Source organism: Oryctolagus cuniculus, chromosome 1, assembly GCF_051225735.1.
Source record: "Oryctolagus cuniculus isolate XC-2025 breed Fujian yellow rabbit chromosome 1, ASM5122573v1, whole genome shotgun sequence".
Lineage (NCBI taxonomy): Eukaryota > Metazoa > Chordata > Mammalia > Lagomorpha > Leporidae > Oryctolagus > Oryctolagus cuniculus.
Window position 1 is genome coordinate 22,922,580 of NC_142867.1, and position 12,009 is coordinate 22,934,588.

The following is a 12,009-nucleotide window of genomic DNA, read 5'->3' on the forward strand; positions in this document are numbered from 1 at the left end:
ACTTGCTGGGCTCATCAAGAAAATCATTCAATTGCTGTTTGAGGTTGTGGCTAGAGCTGTGCAGTGGTCTTAGCTCTAGAAAATTGGAGCACACAATCTCTGAGCTGCTGTATTTGGGAGAGACAGGAACCGTGAGTTCAGTGCAGGTTCTGATGTGGGCAGTGTATGAAAGCCTGTTGATGGGAAGGTGTGGTCCCTGAGCAGTGCTGGAGCTAGGTAATACAGATTTAAGGCCCTCCACATGCTGACATTTAGAGAGGGCTTGTTGCATTCACAATTCTGATGGTGCACCCAATTCTGAGCACATGTGTAGTCCCTAGGAAATACGTCATGTGCACAGTTCTAAGCAGTAGTGTGAAGACTGGTCATGGCTATAGGAACCCTGACATGAAGTCCAGGTGTGCACTGGTTCTGGCAGCAAAGAACAATGTCTATAATGATTGGGTGAGGGGAGGGAGTGGAGAGAAATATGACTCTAAGTCTGAGAGGCAGGTGTCCACACTTTTAGCATTGTAGGGGCCATATTTGCCCAGTATTCTGCACCTTCTGTCTCCGGTAGTGCAGAGTACTGTGTGGGTAAAGGTGCTAGGTTACAGTTGCTCCACTGGATCCAGTTGTGAGGTGAGTGTAAATGTGTTTCTAAAACTTTAGTAAGCCTTTGTTACCCTCTACATTCTTTCTTCTCCTTCAAGGGTGTATTTTCAAATTTCCTATTTTGAGCTAACTTATTATTTCTTCTGTTTCATCTATTCTGCCACTGATGCCTTCTTTCACATTTTGAAATTCTTTTTGATACTTTTCAGCTCAACAATTTCTACTCAATTTTTAAAAAAATATTTCATTCTGTCTGTTGTTTCTCTGTCAAGTTATTGAAATTTTTCTCTGTGTTTAGGTGAACTTCATTCAATTTCCATAAATTAGCTATTTTTAAAGATTTATATATTTATTTCAAAAGGAGAGAGAGACAGAGAGAGAGAGAGAGAGACTTTCCACTGGTCTACTTTCTAAATTTCTGCAACAGCTGAAGCTGTCAGGCCAAAGCCAGGATCCAGGAACTCTATTTGGATCTCCCACATGTGTGGCAGGGACTCAAATAATTAGACCATCATCTGCTGCCTCCCATGAACATTACCAGGAAGCTGGATTGGAAGCAGATATAGCACTTGTCCAAGGCATCCGATATGGGGAATAGGTATCCCAAGCAGTAGCTTAACCTGCTGTGCCACAATGCCCACCCCAAAATAATTCTGAGAATTTACAGATGTCAGTTGCTATATGGTTACATCCTACTACCTTATTTTGCTCATTAGATGAAGTCAGGATTATCAAAATTTTTTTTTTTAAAAAAGATTCATTTGGAAGGCAAAGTGATGGAAAGAGGAAGAGAGAAGGGAATCTTCCATTTACTAGTTCATTCCCCAAATCTCCAGAATCCTGGAACCCAGAATCCCATCAAGGTCTCCCAAATTGTTGGGGCCCTTTGCTACTTTCCTAGTTGCATTAGCATGAAGCTGGATTAGCAGTGAAAAAGCCAGTACTTGAATGGCACTCTGATATGGGATGCCAGCCTCTCAAATGGTGGCTTAACACACTTCAACATGACACCAGCCTCTCCCCAAAAGTTCTTGATGTTTGTTGGCCTAGAATATCATTTGTATGTTGAAGGATTTGTTATTTATTTGGTTCTTCATAATTTTGTTTGTGCCTGTCCCTCCACAAACTGTAATCAGTCCTTTTGCTCTCCACCTGTGGACGTTTCTATTACTTAAGCACTAAAAGCTCAGATTTTTTTACAAATCCATAGTTTATGTATTGTTCTCAATGAACAAGGTTAGTGTCCAAAACGGGTATGATATTCCCACAAACCTTTACTTGGGGCTGATATAGACCCAGAATATGTATCCATAGCCATGGGCCTGTGGTAGGACACCATGGAATTCTGCCAAGCTCTGGACCTCACTTTGAAGATATAGGTACCATTTTTACATAATAACTTGGTGTCTACTTCCCCTTTATTCTTCCAAATTGACAGTCTATACTGTGTTGTGTTACCTGAGATTTGGGGGGAAATGTTTTAGACATTGATGATATACAGTCATCAATGTCATGATGTTAGATCATATCCAGAGTCCATAATCTTCTGAGACACTGTAGTGCAGAGATAGGCCAAGTTCCACACTGCAGCTGAGGTATGCTAAGGCACAATACCATTGCAACCAGCCATAGATGGTGCTGGCTGAGATATAAGTCCAACTGACTGAGGCTGTAGGTCTCCATCAGGCACTGTAGTAGATCAGAGGCCATGTAAGCAGGCACTGCAATGGGGACAGAGACTGTTAACAACTACCAAGTGAGGCAGGAAGCTGGATTGAAGTGGAGATTCCGATTACCAGACCAACACTGAGTTCCAAGGTACCATGTTTTGTTCACTTTCTTCTCTTGCCCTAAAGTGCCTGGAGTCTTGCTTCTCACTATCCAAATTTGGGGGTGGTGGTGGAGGTAGTCCCTTTTCTGCATAGTCTGACTCCAAAGCAGGTTATACCTAACTTTCACAGCTACCTGGACCTGTGCAGTATTAGGAATGTATACCAGGCTCATCTGTGGCTCTTGATGAGTTCATTCCTTTGGGTTCATTGTGGTGCTGGGTCTGTCTGTAGTAGGTCTGACAGTGATTGTAAGGTGAAACACCATCATGCTTATATTTCCTCCCTTCTACCCTGAGCCTGGAGTATTGCTCTTCACTGTTTGGCCAAGTTGGTGAAAAGGGTAGTGGAGACAGTACACTGGCTACTTGACTAGGGAGGGTCAAGAGGGACAGTCTCTGGTATTAGTCTGGGGTCAGGCTTTGTGAGACCTTATTTGATGCTAGATTTCACCATGGAAGTCCTGGTAGTGTGTTTCATGTTTGAGGTCTGGACCTAATCCTCTCTTTCTCTCCCAAGTGGGAGGCATTTCTCTACTTACTAAGCTTATGAAAATGAGACAGAGTTGGTTTCATGGGCAACTCTTTTCTTGCTGCTTTCTTCAATGAATCTTATTATTATTATACTAAAACCAGACACTATAATCTTTCATCTGGATTCATTATTTCTTATGCAGATGATTTGGTGCATCAATAGCTGTTCAGATTGGTGCCTTTGTTGAGGCATGAACAATGGGATTTCCTACTCATCTGATATCTTTCTCTACCTCCAACTATTTTCTTATTGGCAAAATAATTAATAATATAAGTCTAGTTGTGCTTTCTAGGCAGTGAGACCATTGTTATTGGTAATTCAGGGATGAGAGTTTGCATTCAGAGAGATGAGCAGTCCAATAGGAATTCTATTTGCATGTAGATATAAAAGGATTTGTAGGCAACTTTAGAAGACTGCGTTGGTTGTCTGGAAGAGTCAGAGAACTTTTGAGGCATGTGGAAAAGAGTAACACAATATAAAACATATGTATTCATGTGTAAGTATGAGTAAACCTCTTAGCAAAAATCCTATTGTTTGTGATGCATTTCAAAACTGAGTCTTCTGACTTTGGGGCTTTCAGACAGATACCTGGAACTCTCAAAGATTGAGACTCTGAATTTGGAGAGACTACAGTTGATTGAGTTAGTTTAGATTATGCAGAATACATTGTTGTTCTTACATAAAGGCCTGATGTTCCACATGCTGTGGAATCTGCTAATGGGACATGTTCCTGGAGTGGACCCTCACTCCATGGTTTTAGGTCCCTGTGTGTTACGTTGATGTTGTGAGGGTGACAGAAATGGAAATGTATGCTGTCACTCATTCCTAGTTGGACCATGGAGACAAGGAGCTTGTAGCCCTCCTCACTACATTCCTTTTGCCATCCCCTCTATGTACCTAGCATGTACTGGCACTAAGGGTTAAAACAACTTGGAAGGGGGGTACCACTGTCCTCAAAAGGGTTTGGGATGATAAACCTATGGGTACTCTATGCTCCTGGGCACAGCACCACATCAGGGACAGGGAGATACCTGGAAGTCATGTGAGACACACATACACATGTCTTTCAAACCACAGCTGGATAAAAAGAAAAGAAAGAAAAATATTTTTAAACAACCTCTTCTACCCTGCCCAACATGGCATTCTTGGCAAGCAGGTTAGATTTTCAAAGCGGGGGGGGGGGGCGTTAACAAAGACTTAGGCAACTTAAACATTAAATATCCAGACATCAACAGGACAAAACATGGGTCTAAAGGGAGATCCACCCAAAAAAGAGGAAAAGTTCCAAAAAGAGACTTGGAGGTAGTTTGAGATGGGTTATGTGGTGGACACAAATACTATATTAGATAGCTGGGTTATGTGTTATATAGACGTAGAGGTTACACAGCAATGCGAGCTAACCCTATAAACCTATGGCCCATAATCCACAGGCTAAATGGAGAAAACCCATAAGCCCAAGGAAGAACTTATAAGATGTTCTTCATAAGTGCAGAGGTAGAAGCAGATACACTGAGTCTCCTCTTTGGATGACAGAACCATCTGCCACAAATTCTCTTCTATTCTCTTTCATTTGGGCAAATATCATGGACATGTTTTTACAATATTTGTCTTTCCCTTTGAGTTAACATGGTGCCAATGAGGAGAAGCACATCCTTCCAAGTAAGATCAAGCATGATGACCACCTTACACAACCTGTGTATAAAATTTGAAGTCATCAATAAAATTTCCTGTCTCCCCCTAAATTTGGTTCTATCCATTTACTACCCCATAACAGAAGAGATCAAGTTGTAAACTCATATTAAATTTTAAGCAGTAATTTTCTGAGCATGATTTTGGATCTCCTAATTTATATTGTAGCCAAGCAAAATTACAGAAAAATATATTTGTCCTTTTGTAAGGTCTGGGTATCAAAATGCACATCCTACTGGAGAGTGATGTGGAAAGTCATTTCTCCCCCTGGAAGAGAATAAAGGAAAACTGAAGTAACAAGTTGGGTCTCCTTTGCTGTTTCCCATGAGTAAGGACCACATTTATAAGGGAAACCAAGTACTTTCAAGGAAGTTCAAACACACTAACAACCTTAAGTGAAGTTTCTCATCTCCCTTTTTATCTCATTTAAATTTTACATTGTAAAGGGAACTTGTGTCCTGACAGGGCCTTACAATCCCACTGTCTCCTTGAAGGAACATTCCAGTGGCTTCTGCACTAATGCTTCAGGGTTGATCCTTCAATCAAGGGGGATCAGCTGACTTGAGGAAACAAAGGATAGAGGGATTTCGGGGTGTTTATAAGGGTGCTATCCTGTGATGGCTGTTCTTTTGGTTTTGTTTCATAGTGGCTTTCACTGGTAAATTAAGTAAGGCTAGCATTGCTGGTTCTAGCTTGCAGTTTTTATAGAGTTCATGATTTTCTCTTAGTGCCATAAAGGCCTGCACATAAAGGACTTCTATCCATTTATAGTGTTCATGGCAGAATATGTCATGTTGTAAACTGGTATTATAATTTAAAATCCTATTTTATATCCAGGCTTTCTGGCCACCTAATTTATGTTGTGGTCAGATGATGTTACAAAGGAAAAGAAGCCATTTCTTCTTTAAGTCACGGTGTCAAACTTCAACCAATTTTTGACAATATATCCTAGTCATGAGTTGCACAGTAATGAGGGTTGTCCTGATATTATGAAAAGCTTAAAAAACTGGGAATGAGACTGAGCACACCTAAAGGCTGCCTTTGTGTTTTACTTTGACAGAGACCAGGAAAAAGGGGAGCAAGCCTAGGTGCAAGGAGTAATGTAAGGACAGGTGGCAGGTCAAGCTAATATCGGCTTTACACAGTGATCTGCTGCCAAAAAGACCCAACGAAGCAAGTCCACCCACAGATAACACCTATTATTGGTGTGGAAAAGCCAGGTCATTGGGCAAATAGTTGTCATGACAGAAACTGGCTTCTGTAGAAGATTGGCCCCTTTTGCTAAAATGGTGCCACTGGAAATAGGATTGCTCTAAAGGTCAATGGACTCCCAGATCAGAACTGGAGAACCAGCTAACCCTAAATGGAGGAAGCACTTCACTCTACCTGGGTTCCAAGCCAACCATTCCTATTGAGGGGACAAAGCTTAGAAACTTGTTGACATATCAGATGGCACCATGAATTTTCCTTCATGAATAGTAGCTATCTACTCTGCTAGCCTCCCATTCAGGCAAACTATTCTTCCAGACCAGCCAGGTAATGGGAATCAATGGAGTACTTTCCTTAAAAAGGTTCACAAGTCCCTTGTAATGTCTCTTCCTATACTCCATGTGCAAAGATAGGCAGGTCTGGGTCTCACACTTACCTGGCCTGGTATTAAGCTCACTTAATTATTACTGAATCTTAATACTCCCTTCTCTGAGTTCCTACTTACCTTTAAGTGGGTTAGCAAACAAGGTCTAAAGTAAAAGCTAACCTGGACAGTGCTGCCTTGAGGATTTATAAACAGCCTACACCTTCTTGGAGATATCCTTGTGGAGGACCTAAAGAACCAATCTGTTGAGGAGAGTGGGGAAATGATTTAAAATTTAGATGGTTTACTAGTCTGTTCTATCTGAAACTCCAATTTTGGGCATTTGACTAGTAACCTTAACTTCCTAACAGAATATAGCTACAAAGTATTCAAAGGAAAAACAGAACTGGTTTATCAGAATGTAAACAATTAAGTCTCACATTTATCCTGGGGAACAGAGACTGGACCTAGAGAGAATACAGACTATGTAATGGGTTTCTACTCCTCCAATGTTAAGATAGATCTGGGTACTTTTTTGGACTGATGGGTATGGATCCCCAGGTACTCCAGTTAAAGGCTGGCTTGTTAGGACTAGGATTCCTGTTCTAGGGTTGGTCAACCTAGTCCTTCAAAACAAGCAGGCAAGGACATACGAACTGCTACCCAAAGATCATCTGTGTCGTTATCCATGAAAAATGGTGTGTTTGAGTCAATCAGACTGTACAGGTACAAAATCATGTTCAATGTTCCTTGGGTGAAGTCAGACAACCCCTGGAACAGGCCAAACATGCTTTTAATTTCTGACCTATCACTGGGCCATGAAAATCATGGCTGTTACCTTTCCTCGGCTCTATAGCTCTCTTTCTCTTACTGCTTCTCTTTATACCAAGTGTCTTTAATGCCCCCATTTTGTCTTCAGTAGAGTAAAGCCTATTCAGTTCAAGATGTTCTTGAGGAAGAGCTTCCAGCCTATCCTCTTGGATGATATGACCAGCCTGCTGGACCACACAAGGTTATGTTTTCTATGGCCATCCTCAAACACCATAGGACACACAAGAGAATATCTATAAACAGCTTTATGCCCAAATGCCAGCTCAAAGGAAATACAAAAATGGACCTTCAACTTTGCTACCCCTATAAGATTATGGGTTACTTATCTTAAGGTTGGGGAGTACTAAGGTAGCTAGGGAGACACTAGTCTATGTGTGCATGATGTAATAAGGAAAATCAGATTTTTAAAAAAGAAAATAGGAATTTCTAAGCAGTGGAATGAGGGAAGAAATGTGGAAGCAAGCTTACCAACATTTGCACTTCAAAATCTTGCCAATGTTTGATGACTTTGGTAGATGGGTCCCAGTCCTCTCCCAGGGGAATTTAGGGAAAGTTCCCTGCCTTACTCCAAGGAAGAATATTAGATCCAATATGAAGTTCTGGAATCCCATGCCCAGAAAACTGACTACCCAGCTGTATACAAGAAAGGATATGAGAAGGATAAACAGTGACCCATACCCAAATCTGTAAAAAAATCCATTCTGAATACAGACTGGGCTCTCAAGTCCTTTCCTGATATGCCTGCCTGGTCTGCCAGGTGTACTTCCTCCATTACTTCTCTTAATTTCATTAAACTTGGCTAGCATGCTTACTGCTAAAAAAGCGACTTCCTCTGGATAAGGAATAAAAATAGCATATTGACTAAACATGAATCCTTGATTAAGACTGCCTGAGTGTGGCATCCAAGTAAAATCTACTAGTCAAGTATGTACGATAGTTATTTAATTTTTCTCTACCTCACATACCTCATCATATTCTCCACATTAATACAGAATGAATGTTAACTATGCCATAAGGGTTTTTTTTTGAGATAATAAAGGTAAGTTACTAATAATGACCTATGGATACTCTAGGCACTCAGTAGATTTTTAGTAATTTTTAACACTTGAAAGACTAGAAATTATGTGTGGATTGGAATATATCCTCGTATTTTAGATCCATTCTTACTTATTCATTTCCCAATATTTCCCTATGGAGAGCTGTTAGATGCACATGTTGATAGAAGAAATGGTCTTCTGGAATTGAAAGTGCATAGTCTAAGGCTTTCAGAAATCTTGATTTGGGTTTGGGGGAAGTCTCCTTAGTTTTTTGAGTCTCAGCTTCCTTTTCTTTCTGACAAGAGTACTAATCCTTATTCTTCCTACTTCACAGGGTTGTAAGATGGAATGATTTATAAATTATAAAGTATTGTAGCTGTCTCACATCCTTTTTGGGAGCAGCTGTGTATAAATTATAAATAAAAGCACTATGCAAATATAAGAATTTATTACTCTTGTATATTCTGGATGTGCCATTCTGATATATACATCCACTTAATGTTGGTGTGTGTGTGTGTGTGTGTATGAGTGTTTTCTATGTCTAAACAACTGTGTATGTTAATGTAGATTCCTTAGAAGAACACTTCTTTGAACACAGAAAGATTTAGGAAAATCTTTTAGTTTTATGATTTAATTTATGATTGCTCAGGGGAACTATGTATAACATTGGTACAACCACCTTGTCTGTTTGAGCAGTATATTCTAGTCATTTTCCCGCCGGTTTGGGTTTAAAAGGTAATAAATGGATTACCTAATTTGGTTGCTTTGATGAAATAATGTGTTGTGAGATGTAACCATTACTTTTCATAATGAAGCTTATATTCTCTTTAAAAAAAAAGATGTATTTACTTATTTTGAAAATCAGAGTTATGGAGAGAAGGAGAGACAGAGATCTTCCATCCAAAGATTCACTTCCTAAATGTTCACAATGTCCAAGCCTGGGCCAGGTTGAAGCCAGGAAACAGGAGTTTCAATCAGGTCTCCAATGTGCATGGCAGGGGCCAAAACACTTGGGCCATCTTTCGCTGCTTTTCTTAGGCCATTAGCAGGGAGCTTGATCAGAAGTGGAGTAGCTGGACTGTGAACAGGCATCCATATGGGGTGCTGATATTACAGCTGGCAGCTTTACCAGCCACAATGCTGGCACCAGAGTATATATTCTTAAATTTTGTTCACAAATACTGTGCTAATTGCCTCCTGCTTGCTTTTCCAGACTCACCTCTTCCTGTTTTATGTTAGCAATTTGCACCTCAAATTTTCTGAACAATTTGCAGTTCCCAGAACAATCACGGTCTCTCCAGTTTTGAGGATGCTGTTGTTCCTCTGCCTGCAACATTCATGCCTTAAACCCTGTCTCTTTATTCTCCTCCAGTGAATCTCCTCTATCTTACCATAGTTGATTGTCCGTTGCTCCCATTTGATCTCCTAGAGTGGCCATTATAAGGTAAATGTCTACAATCTCTGTCATAATTTCATATTTTCTAGTCTCTGTTTTTAGTAGCCTATGAGCAATTTGAAGGCAAAGAATTGGGTTAACTGAATTTCAGCTTTAACTCCACTATGGTGTGTATGATCTTGATCAAGACTGTCTCCAAAGCTTAGTTTCACTATCTTAACTATTTAGGGTATCTGCTCCTTTAGTCTTTCAGAATAGGATAAGATAAAAATATAAGAACAAATTGAAAGTAAAACAAATATAAATGCAAAAGTATGTCTTACAATAGTGCTATGGAAATAGTGCATTTAAATTTTATAATTTTTGATATAAAAATTATACAAGGTGTTCCACATTGAGAAGAAGGTACAACAAAGAAGTTGAAAAACTGATTTTTTTTAAAGTAGAAGAGATCACAGATTCCTTAGACAAGAATAAAATCTACCTTACATTGCTATAACTTTGACTAAACTAGCTGGAGTTCAGCCTTATTTCCAGGGAAAACACCCTCACAAATGTAACAGGGATAGTTTACTTTGCCTAAAACTTAACTGATTTTTTTTTTTTTTTTGAGAATCAGTATCCTTGAGAAATAAAAATGATTTTGTTGCAGCAAGTAGTGTGATAATGAAGTCATGTCTGCGAAAACATTTTGTTGATGTTTGAGAGGGTCCCTGAAATAACATCCCTCTTTCTTCTTGGTGTTAGTTGAGAATTATGACAAAAGAGTAAGGCAGATTTGAGCCAAGCCAACCACCTTTATCAATCACAAATCTGATAATGGATGGTGTGGCTTACAACTACAGACAAGAGATCTTCATAGCGTTGAACCCCCAGAATTATGTAGGGTTTTTTTACATAATCACATAGAATTAGGGGACTCCTCTATAGTTCTTTTTGGGAAGTTGGATAGCTAAAGGGACCAATAAAAGAAAGAGAATAGTTTAACTTTTCCCAACTCACTGATCAGATTAAGGGGCTTTGCTTTTTCAAGGGAAGCTGTTAGGCATGGGGTGATGGCTGGAGTTTTATGCTGATCACGCTTCCTCCTCATGTGAGAACAAAACCAATTTGGGGATGAGGACAAAACCTTACCTTTTTAATAAGAATCTATCAGTCAAGTTGTTCCTCCTTTGGAGTGATGGCCTAATTTTTGCCATTTCTAATGAATTTCTTATTCTCATGTTGCCTGAGTGATTGGTTATCCAGGGAGCTACATTGAGCTACTATCATCTAACTCACACCTAAAAATTGACAGGAAAGAAAAATATCATAAAATATGAATGAGGAAACCTCTTTTGTCCTTTATTTCACTTTTCCATAATAGAAAATTAAGCTCATAATTGTTAAACCTATAATATGACAGTCTTCCATGAACTTCAATGCCTTACAATAACCCAGGAATTTTTGGCATTATTCCCATTTTATAAAATAACCTTTGAGCCAAGGATTAGGGAGGTAAAGTAACTTGTTCAATATCATAGTAACAGTTACTCATTCTGTTTCGTCTTTATTGTGAAAACAAAACAAAATAAAATCAGCTAAAAGAGATCTTGAGTTTCTTCTTGTAATTCTTCTAAGCCCCTGGATTTTTATGGAGAGTGGTGATTCAATATTTAAAACCAAGTAGACTTACAGCTTTATTCTCAGTTGCTGGTTGTTTTTTTTTTTTTTTTTTTTTTTTTTTTTTTTTTCAGGCAGAGTGAACAGTGAGAGAGACAGACAGAGACAGAGAGACAGAAAGGTCTTGCCTTTGCTGTTGGTTCAACCTCCAATGGCCGCCGCAGCCAGCGCACCGCGCGGATTGAAGCCAGGAGCCAGGTGCTTCTCCTGGTCTCCCATGGGGTGCAGGGCCCAAGCACCTGGGCCATCCTCCACTGCACTCCTGGGCCACAGCAGAGAGCTGGCCTGGAAGAGGGGCAACCGGGACAGAATCCGGCGCCCCGACCGGGACTAGAACCCGGTGTGCCGGCGCCGCTAGGCGGAGGATTAGCATATTGAGCCGCGGCACTGGCCACTCAGTTGCTGTTTTAACTCCCTGGAAGTATGTTGGTTTCTCTATCTCTTTACTATTTTATAATTTTTCTTAGAAATTATACAGTTTGTAGAGATTTGAATCTCCATATGCATCAGTGACTGTCCTACCTATAATACACTGACTCACAAACCTATGATATGAGAAAATTTTAGGTGGAACCTTGGCAGCATTTAATGGCAACAGTTATTTCCGTGTGTTATAAGAAACTTGACTCCAACATCTTTCCATGGATTGCATTGATATTATTACTTACCCCAAGGCCAAAGTACTACATATTTAAATAAAGGGGGCCTATTAAAATATTAAATAATGGTTATAAATGTTATGTAGATATGTCAAAGGTGGGAAGATGAGATGTGTCTGTAGTTTGGGAAACATTACCCTAGAGTGATATTGACAGTTTATTTTGTTTATTGGGATTTTGGGGAAGGGAACCATGCTTCCTTCCT